The sequence below is a fragment of the Peromyscus eremicus genome, chromosome 1 (genome assembly GCF_949786415.1).
Source record: "Peromyscus eremicus chromosome 1, PerEre_H2_v1, whole genome shotgun sequence".
Lineage (NCBI taxonomy): Eukaryota > Metazoa > Chordata > Mammalia > Rodentia > Cricetidae > Peromyscus > Peromyscus eremicus.
The window spans coordinates 161,545,273-161,556,712 of NC_081416.1; the positions used below are offsets into that span (position 1 = coordinate 161,545,273).

An 11,440-nucleotide genomic window follows, 5' to 3' on the forward strand; every position below is an offset into this window, starting at 1 on the left:
TGATGCTACAGCACACAGATATTTTTTCCAAATCCACACAGACAAAAAGCAAAGGATGTTCTTCCCCTTAAGCTAACATCCCTTCGTAGCTAATCTGGCATATTGAGATGCAGTAGTCATTTCTCTAACACAATATAAAATATTCATCCATCATTCTTCCTCCAGAACACTGTCATCAATAATATTTGGTTGGCCTTTCCAAGAAGAGTATAGAAACATTCTCAGAAATGAGTTATTATTTGTTTCTATACCATTTGTCAAGACTTCCTGGGATCTGAACACACACATTAACGATGCTTCAATTGGGTTATGAGCTGAAGCATCAGAGAGAGTCCCAGCAAATGTAAACTGAACATTTGCTCAAAGGTTATCAGGAAGCTCTCAGAGTCTGGGAAGGACAAAGAACCAATCAGGGCTTAGTGCAGCAGCAGAGCAATGCTCAGATTCTGGAACAGCCCCACTCTGGAGTAGCTTTCATCCCTATTGACACCATACATCGGCTCTTGCACTCAGTTCCCTGGTGACATCAGGTCAGGCTGGCTGGCTTTATCGTGACCACCACTCTTGCTTCTGCAGATTAGTGTGGCTGCTGGAGATATCAGACATTGCAGAAAGAACCTGGATAGAGCTAAAGTCTTCTCATCAATGGCACATTACTCAGAATCCTAGATGGATACAGGTTAAAAGGGGATCTGGTTCACGTCAATAGCCCTTATGTTGAAAAATGTTGAGATAGTAAGTAAAATATGTTTTGATTTTGAGTGGAGGACTTTGTACTATGAGATTTTCTACACCCCATTAAGGAAGAAGTGTACTCAGAGAATATTTAACTTACCTAAAAAGAACAATCTTGATGGAAACTCATGGATGACGTCCAAAATCATGTCATTTCTACATTTGCCTTCTAGGACCAATGACACTCATTTGTGATAGTTGACTGTGGTGATTCCTTATTTCTAGATGCAGCAAATGGGCATAGAGTGTGTTTGCTGATTTCATAGACTTTACTCTGATACTAAAAGAGCTAAGTGTATAGAAGACATAGATGTCACTCACTGCTCAGCCTGCTTCCAGCAGCTCTCCACTCCAAAATTCAGATGCAAGTTATCAGCAATGGGTTTGACAGAGTGAATAAGCTGTTGTTTTAGGGTGTCTCTTAATCCTGGGACCTACTTAGTAATGACAGACGTGAAGACCTCTGAAAGAAAACATGGAACCTATGAGCCTAGTGAGTATCAGTGGCTGGTGGACAAAATGATATAATAGACAGAAGGACTATGAGTGAGGGTGTGTTGGAGGCAGAGAAACCAGAGACATCCAAGCCAGCATGTAAATTATTAGAATTTCTAAGTATTTTCTGCTTCTCTCTTGGCATTGTTATGTTCTTTCTTTTACGTTGATCATGTATTCTACTCTGAGTGAACCAAAAGAGGAGATGCAATGCATGGGTGGGGGTTGTTGGAGAAAGTTGGAGGTAGGGAGGAGGTGGATGTGATCAAGGTACATTGAATTAATGTAAGAAATTTAAAAATAATAAATTAAACATCATTAAAAATAATTACAGGGCATAGTAAAAAATAATAATGCTAGGTGTTGAGCCCATCATGAGGGAAGAAAGTGTGTTAGTTGTGCTAAATTAGAAAGCTTTTTCTTGCTAGGCAGATGGACGTAAGTTTGTAACTGTATCAGTAGAATTGGCAGCAGGAATCTTATAGGGTTGAGGCCAGCCTGGACCACAGAGGCCCTATCTCTTCAACAAAAACAAAACAAAAGCAAGCAAACAAGAAAGAGCCAACTTTTCTTACTTCTCTCTCTTTTTAGCATTTAGTTACCACTTACAAGTATTTAAGGTAAGCAAAAATACCAGTTTTTATTTGTCATCAACTTTTGCATTGCGTAGTATTAGTTTTAAATGCTTTAAATTAAATCTTTCCTATTTTAATAATTAAGACATTTAGCTGTTACTTTTAAATTAGAAAATCCAAGATGTATATGAAATCACTGAAATTATACAACATGCATTAGAAGCTTATATACATTTCTTCTCATTACATATAGTGTCTATATACCTTTTATATGTATGTACATATACGTGTAGATATGTATCCATATATGATTTTTTTTATACAACAGTAGAATTGCACCATTTTAACTTAATGATTTCTTTTACTTTTTGGTTGCTGGAGGAGAAATGAGCTCTGGTTGTCTAGTCTTTTCTTCTTCCTTCTCTGTATCTATTTCTACAACAGCAGCTGGCTGCTACAGTAATATCAAGTGAAGAACAATAAATCCAATGGGGTTGGTTGGTTCCTGTTTTCTGAGTCAGAATAGTTTCACTCTCCAAAACAGACTGAGAACATGTCATTTATAACTTGATCTTTGGGGTCACTGGCCTTATAGACCTGCCTAATCTGATTCTCAGATCATTATGGATGATGCATGCAGACTCCAGCAGCAGGAAGTGGGGACAGGGTGGGCATAACCCTTTACCACATGCACATTCATCCATCATCACGTGGAAAGCTGCAAATTCAGAAAAAACATCTTAAGAGTTTCAAGCTGGCAACAGTAGGACATCAACCATATGAGCATGTGATTTGTGTTTGGGATCTCATCATTTCCTTTTGAGGAGCATCAGGCAAACCAGCTTATTTTTTTTAGTAACTCACATGAGAAGAGTGTGTGTGTGTGTGTGTGTGTGTGTGTGTGTGTGTGTGTGTGTGTGCTACATGCTGTGGTCTGCACAGAATTTCATGTGTAAACTTAACTGCTCACTTTGGTGGTATTGAGAGGTTGAGATTTTGTGGGTGATTAGGATGTGCAAGTAGGTGAAGCTATGAATGTTGTTATCCTGACAGGAAATCTACCACAAGAGGGCACATAAGATATGCCGCACATAAGGTCATGAGACCGAACAGACGTTCACTTACTTCTCTCTAATGCTCCATCTCCTGCTTCCTAATATATGGCCACATTATCATTACTTCTTAGCCTGGGAGATTAGGAAAGGTCCACAAGAAGAATCAGAGTCAAGTAGTACACTCTTGAGACTTCTCAGAAATCAGAAATCAGACTCTTTTCTCAGTGGAATTCAAGCTTTGGCCAGAGACTACAGGGAAAAAATACAAACAAATTTTCAAACCTTCGACTATGTCTTTGGTGTCTCTTACTAAGAAACCATTAGAGGTCTCACCTAACCATACTTCTCAATGTCCTCACATGCTGCAAATTCAAAGAAGTCGGAGCTTCTTAGTCTAGTTTCTATTCTCCTCAAGTCTACACAATGGTCAAAGGCATGCATATTCCACATGAGGATTTGAGGATTTGGGGATGGAGTCAGTAGCAAAAGTGGTTTGAGAACATGTGGTGTGTGTCTACTTCTTGGTGTGTGTGTGTGTGTGTGTGTGTGTGTGTGTGTGTGTGTGTGCAAATCAATGTGTACATTTTAAAATCCCAGGAGTTCTACAATTTGAAGATATCTCTTGCTGGGTTTATAACCTGAAAATCCCCAGGAAGACTTTCATTTGATCCCTCATAGTGTGTTGTAATCAGCATTAGCTTTTCTTCTTCTAATTTTAAATCTGAAATGCTAGCGATGATTATAAATGCAGCATTGATTTATTAACAGGCTTTTCTCAGAAATGAAAATGAGCATTATCACATTAAAATGTCATGCATAATTTTAAAAAATATTAAAATGGAGGAAAAGTAGTAATTTTAGATCAAAGGAAATCCAGTCTGTGTTTATTCCCCATATGATACAGGGAAAACCTAGAGGATAAGAATTGATGATTTGAATTTTGTTCATTACTTTCCAGACAGTAGAAAAATAGGCTAATTGTCACTACCAGAAGATATTTGTTTCAGTTCTCATTTGTTTTTTGTTGTTGTTGTTGTTGTTGTTGTTGTTGTTTTGTATTTTGGATGGCTTTTATTTTCACTGGTTTCAGTATAAAGGTTTTTGATCCATGAGACACTGTAGCCTAAGAATGACTGACGGAGCACATTCAAAGAGCCACAAACCTTGGACACAAGCCCATCTTGCTGTGGTACATCTGCAGCTGGCACTGCTCAGGGTCAGTGGGTGGTTGTTCAGATCTGGATTCCTAAGGACTCCTGCTGCCTGGGACAGACACCTGAATGTATGTCAGTGGCAGACTCCCAAAGCATAAGGCACTGTAACTACACAATTCAGAGAGGTCTGATGCAGTGATAGGTACTGTGGCATGTCTGAATGTCACTTATGTCAATCAGTCTCTGCCCCTGTCACCAGCCAGGGTCTGTGATGCACAAAGCTGACTGTGCAGTAACCACAGTTAGATGACTAAATGCCTCAGAATTATGCAGAATTAAGATGCACGTTTTACATCCTTGGTCTTTGGCTTAAATCTTATTTCAGGAAAATCTGGAGAAATATGCGTTGGATAGACAGACTTGTGCTGCAGCTGAGAGTATGGACACTATAGAGAGCTGCTGTTTCATGTGCTAAAATATGACTAGGAATGTTCCAGTCTATGCGTGCTAATTCACTTATTCCTCATGACAGTCTCATGAGATGAATTAAGTGCTGTTCTAGCTCTTCACTGATGCTGTGGGGTGGAAAGATGGCTCAGCTGTTAATGGCTCTGGCTCACAACTAAAAGGACAAGAGAAGCTAAATGATTATACAACACTTTAGCAAAATGTCAGTTTTGGTCACAGTTTTCTCTTGTCCCTAACCACTGTGCTTTCCTGGTAAAGCATGATCAATCTCCCCTTCCTACCAGAGGGAGAACTCATGTCCTAAATTCCTTCTGTGGCTTTTATTGGAGTTTGGAAGCAACAGCTTCCAAATATATACCTCAGATTGCCACAAGGGGGCAGCCTTAGAACTCTGAGGAAAGATACCTGTAAATTGGCCATTTGGAGGAAATTCAGGCTATCACACTCCCCTCAGGCCCAGGAATGCCAAAGACACAGGAATGCCAAACCCAGAGCCACCAAGGGCACTATACCTGGAATCGTGTTTAGAATGTAAACTCGAGTTGGTCCACATACACCACATTAAAAGTCAGCTTTGGACCATGAGATTCCCTTATATTCTCCTGAATCATAAATTGTAGAACAAATACACTATTCATTTTCTTATGACAAATACTCATTTTCTTAAACTTAAGAACATTAGTTTTTTTTTTTAATTTCTCTGTGTTCTGACACAGATTATCATTTTCAGCTGGGAGTTCTGAACTATGAGTAAAACACAAAATCCATTGTGAGCTTGCATAAATAATACAGCAGAGAACATCAAGTGCATTGCACTTATTAGTTTCTCTGTAAAGGTGGTTGGTTAATAATGTAAAGTGTGTGTTGTGCTACGAGGAATGGTCAAGCACCCTTAAATGCTTTAGAGCCACTATGAAAGAGATCTCCAAATGATGCCTGACACCATGGCAATGCCTGAGCTGAGAGGGACAGGGAAATGAAAGGGGAGTAGTTAAACCAGCACCTTCAACAGGTAGAGTGCAGAGAAGAGGCCTTGCCATGCAATTCTGTACTGCTCGGTGGGAGGAAAAACAAAACCCTGTGCCTTCTGTACTTGGGAAATTCTTTAAGTGTCTGGCAGAAGGTCAATGGCTTTCTGAGCTTAACAGAAAATTTATTTGTACACTACAATAATTTGATATTACTAAGTGTACTCATGATAAAAAAAGAAATCTACTAATTAGGAAGTATTTTCCTGCTGGCAACCTCTGCTAGAACATAGATCTGTCATTAAGATGGAATACTTCCCACCACAAGGAGCAATGCTCTCTTACCTTTGTTTGGTTTTAGAAATTCTACTGCTAGGAGAGAATTACAAGTTGAGCAAAAGGTAATGAAAGCTCTGAGCGAGGATGAGCTCAGCTGCTGAGCAGTGGCCTGGACTGTGCGAGGCCCTGCACTCAATCTATTTTACAGCAACAAGAGCATGATGGTGATGTCATCTCTGAGAGGTCAGGCTTATTCAGAGCTTCGTCCTCCTGAGAAGCGAGGTTCTGCTCAGAGCCCTTGTCTCCCACTCTAATCTCTGTTACTGTTAGACTGGGGACTCTGCACACTAAATCCTGCAAGACAAGAGGCCTGAAGCAAGTTTGACTGCTTTTGAGGAAGAGATTAACAGGGTGGAGAAAAACTGTTTTCAAGCAGATGTGCATTTCAATAAAAGTCACAAGAAAACAAGGAACAACTGTACAGAAATCATGCAGACTAGCTCACAGTCATCTAGGATTTGGTGGTACACTCTAGAGACGGAATGAAATTGCCTGAACCCACGGGACAGATGGTCTCAGATTAGTATGCACAGGTGATGTCATCAAACCATAGACCAGTGAACTGCAGAGTCCTAAGTATGTTTCTCTTCCCACATGTGAGGCCAGTGACACTCAACCTACATGTCACCCTAATCCCAGATTGTTGCCTGTAAGGGAATAGCTTTTCTTTTTCTATAAAATGTAAATCTGAGGGTAGTTGACCACACAGTAATTTGTGTGTGTGTGTGTGTATAATACATATGTGTGTGTATACATATGTATGTATGTATGTGTGTAACCACCTGTGCTTACTTACCTGGTGCCAAGGTCACTTCATATGGCCACAAGGAATGAAACCAGTCTTGGGTTGGAGGGGCCACAGTACACCTGAGGCTGTGATAATTTTATTGACAGCGATCAGATTTTTTATACTTTGGTCAGAGACAGAATATAATGGCAATTGCCAGGATACAGTGAAATTTGCAAGTCATATAGGGTACATAGATTGTTGTCTATGGCCTATTGTCCTGTCAAGTGCTCATGCTTCCTTGACTATTAAGGGAAGATACAGAGAAACACAAACTGGGCTGAATGCTTCACTGCCTGAGGGAGTGCATCAGTCTCTCAAGAACTGAAAAGCAGGTTGTGCCCTAAGAGCCACAGACTCTAACCTGAAAATCCTATGACACATGCCTCTCAAGGCAGCTAGGCCACGCCCACTTCATGGTTCCCTACATACAAATAATATACATACGTACACACATATACATATACATACATACATATATATATATATGCAGGGAACCATGGAGTTGGTATACATGTATATGTGCATGTGTTTGTATGTATGTGTGTATATATATATATATGTATGTAGGTATATATGGATGTTATTTGTATAGGGATTAAGTAAGACGTATTAAGTATTCAAATACTTGACACCAACCTAGAAACATAGTAAAACAACCTATCAACTTACCATAGCTGAAAACATCACTTATTCATTTGTTCATTCATTCATTCATTCATTCATTAGTTAGACACCAAGGATCTGGGAAAGCAAATGTACTCACATATTCCTCTCTTTCCTTCAGTCTTCCTTGGGAATCTCTTTGCTCTAACCCTAGATGAAATTGATATAAATCTGCACATCAGAGCAGATTAAGCAGCCACAGTAGAGACAGAATTAAGATATAAGTAGAGCACACCTGGCATGCATCCACACACTGGTAATTACCAATAACCACATTGACACCATACTCATGCCCAGGGAAGATGCAGATTTGCTTCCTAGGATGGAGGAGTGTCCTCTTAACAGAAAGACAGAGTCAGTGAAGAGGTGCTCTGTTTGGACTCTAGACTCAGAGTAATCAGTACAAACCAAAGCAACAGTGAGCCAACTAGAGTTAGCAAAAATTACAACAAAAAACTGGAGCCTAACTAATTTAATTTTAGAGTGTTAGTACTTGGTAAGAGAGCATCAGATGAGCTGATAAAACAACAATCTCACAGTCACTTTCTGTAGGAGTGTGCTTACAGCAAGAGGCACAGGAGCACTGAGCTGAGTGGCTAAAGAATAGTACCCTGTGAAAGAGGGGCTGCAAGCCTCTCCAAAGCCAGTCATTATGGAGCAGCCTTAGTTGTTGAGGCTGCCTTGTTTACTATACGAGGCTTGCTGGTGGGTAGTGGTGGAGACAATGTTTCCATCATAGAGATCTACTGAACTAAACTATCACTCTAGACTTTCACTGGAGTCCATGCTTTTTTTAAAAATCATTTTTTTTTGTTTTTTTTTTTGAGACAGGGTTTCTCTGTGTAGCTTTGCGCCTTTCCTGGAACTCACTTGGCAGCCCAGGCTGGCCTCGAACTCACAGAGATCTGCCTGGTTCTACCTCCTGAGTTCTGGGATTAAAGGCGTGTGCCACCACTGCCCAGCTAAATCAATTTTTAAATGTAGTTGCAGTTGGGTGAATCCCTTGCCAACATCACTTAGATAATCCACAGTGATTCTATCTGAGCAACAATTACACTGAATAATGTTTTATAGTGTTAGTCTAGTTATTACTTTCAAGTATTATTATTATGTAAGTATCCCATTAGATGTCTGTAATTCATGCAATTTTTGTAATATACATCATATGTACTCACCTATAGAAAGGTGCATGAATGCATGTGTGTGTGCATGTGTGTGTATAAGTTGTATCATATATAGTAAGTAGCTTTATATTGCCACTGTCGTTTTGATGTTGTCAAGTAGAATACGAGAAAAATGACATACCAGTTTACATGGACATAACCATACCGACTTTCTATATATTTATCTTCCTATATTGTTCTCTTTGACTTTATAACAGATGTCCACACTCTTGGTGGCATCACACATCTTGTTTTCATCTTACATATCTGTAGGTCAGAAGTCAAAGTGGGCTTCACTGAGCTGCAACCAGGATATCTATTTCCTTTCCTGATCCAGTTTATAAAGGCCACTAATACATGTGCATATATACTAATGTACACATATATTAGTATATACATATTTGCTGTACTGATGATGTACTGATAGACCTCATATATCTCATGCGTTCTAAATACTCTACTGTTGAGCTATATTCCTCACCCCTAGGCTTTACTATTTTATTTCCTGAACGTGCCAACATCCATGCTAACTGTATATTTCTCTTGGATGTTCATGTCTGAGATATTTCTCTGAGTTCTACCCTCACTTTGTTCAGGTCTTCACTGTAATGACAACTGTGTTGATCACATTTCATGCATTACTTCTTACAATTATCACATTCTCTGTGTCAATCAGAAACATATTCAACTGGCATTAAGCCTATTTTCCTTATATATTTTTAACCAGCTTGTTCCAGTTCATGTGTAAATATATTCCATTGGGCTAGAAACTTATTTTATCCATTTATTGATGTGATAGTTTGTATATGGGTTGAATGTGGCGATCCTGTGGAAACACTGAAGGGAGAAGATGTTTAAAAGGCAAAAGCAACCATAAACTCCTGCAGTCCTCAGGAGCTACAGTCAGAAGAGATGGTCAGAATGAGCTGTTGTTACAAGTCAACCCCTACCCTCAGCCACTTGCTGGCTTCCTATTTCTCATGAGATGTCTTCTTCTTATATGTTTCCCTGCTGTGTGATCTTAAACTTCACCAGAGGCCAAAACAAATAGGAATCCCCAGTCTTGGAACTTCAGCCTCCAAACTTTGGTGAAAAAATTACCCTCTTTACTATACAGAGTCAGGTTGCCTTAGGCATTTCGTTATTATAACAGTAAGAACAGCAGCAATCCCAAACAATCTGACTGCTATATCCAGTGCAAGTGTGTTAGACAGAGCCCCCATGTCCCCACAGTTTATACTTGAAGATCCTTTAAAAAGGAGCAAGCTAGTCTTTAAAAAAGATTTATTTTATGTGTATTTGCCTGTAGGTGTGTATATGCTCTACATACTAGTGAATACTACAGGTGTCCATGGAAGCCAGTGATATGGTGTCCTCTGGAGCTGGAGTTACAGGAGACTGTAAAATACCTCTGTGATTCCTGACTTCATAAAATCTTAGATACAATTTACTCAAAGAAGTCTGCCAATGCACTCGTGATAAATATTTATCATGTATTTTTTTTACAATTGAGTATCTTCACAAAATGTCTTCTGAGAATTAAATATGATAGTATTCAAGCACCTAATAGCAGGCCTAAAATATCACTAATTCTTCTCACCCTGTCTGGTACCTATTTGTAGTAGAAATACATTTTCTCAATATTTTGATATTTTTTCTTTATGTCTTTCTTATTCTTTTTGTTAGCATTTTGTTTCTTGAAAAATATTCTCCTGGGCCAGGGAGATGTCTGAATGGACAAGAGCATACACAGAAGACCTGAGTTCAGTTTCCTTCTTAGGAACTCACAGCTTCTTGCCACTCTAGCTCCAGGAGATCTGATGCCCTCTTCTGGCCTCTATGGGCACTGCACTCAAGGGCAGGTAACAACACAGACACATAAGCATACACATAATTAAAATTAAATAAATCTTTTAAAAATTTATGCATAAGCACTTGTGTGCTGTAACTATATACTGAAGAAATAGATATATATAAATATATATAATAAATATATAAATATATATATTTATATATACACATTATGTATAATACAGAAAATATGCACATATACAATGTATGGATACATGAAACAGAAGTTTTCTTGAAGTAAAACCTTCTAAATAAGTTAGGTGCTTGAAAACTATCACATTTAATTCTTAGAAGATATTTTATGAAGATACTCATTTGTAGATAAATACATGATAAATATTTATTACAAGTGCAATGGCAGACTTCTTTGAGTAAATTGTACCCAGGATTTTATGAAGTCAGGAATCACAGAAGTGTTCAGTTTTGAGTGATAAAGGAGTAAACTCAGTGATGCCTTCAGTACATCACAAAACTTGAAGGTAATCATTTCCTTAGTAATTTTGCTTATTTTCAAGGTCAGATAATTTTTTTTAACTTGATGTACTAGTGTAAAATCAAACAAGGTAATGGTAATTACTGTACAAATAACCACCTAAATACAATGTCCCAGATAAAACAGATATTTGGCTTTTGCCGTGTGAGCCAAAGGATCACCATCCCCTTGGTTGTCTTCCCCAGGTCTTCCCATCTCCGTTTCTAACTGACCTGAACTTTGGTACAGATATTGTATTAATCAATGGTTAACAATAATGAGTACCAGAACTTGAAAAGTTTTGACAAATCAGGGCTGGAAGTGAAGCAGTCAATAAATATCCTCATGGTCTATTCATTGGGATGTAATACAGAGCCAAAATCAATAGGATACTGATATTGGATACATAGGATAAGTGTAATATAAATCTGTCCCAGGAATAAGAATGAAGTGTTCCTTTTTTTAAAAAAAAGATTTATTTATTATATATAGAGTGTTCTGCTTGCATGTATGCCTGCATGCCAGAAGAGGGCACCAGATCTCATTATAGATGGTTGTGAGCCATCATGTGGTTGCTGGGAATTGAACTCTGGACCTCTGGAAGAGCAGCCTGTGCTCTTAACCTCTGAGCCATCTCTCCAGCCCAGAATAAAGTGTTTCATTGGTGGTGAAAAGACATGAGACATCTCAGGATTTTTGAAAAGTTAATTAA

The 11,440-nt window shown here is 38.6% G+C and overlaps 1 long non-coding RNA gene across 1 annotated transcript in view; it reads left to right on the plus strand.

Moving 5' to 3' along the window:
* Positions 1–8,619: 8,619 nt before the first annotated feature.
* Positions 8,620–11,440, plus strand: part of LOC131922825 (uncharacterized) — a 15,078-nt gene continuing 12,257 nt past the window's right edge. Inside the window, exon 1 of the long non-coding RNA XR_009382414.1 lies at positions 8,620–10,267. This is a non-coding gene — a long non-coding RNA (uncharacterized LOC131922825). The remainder of the gene's footprint in view (positions 10,268–11,440) is intronic.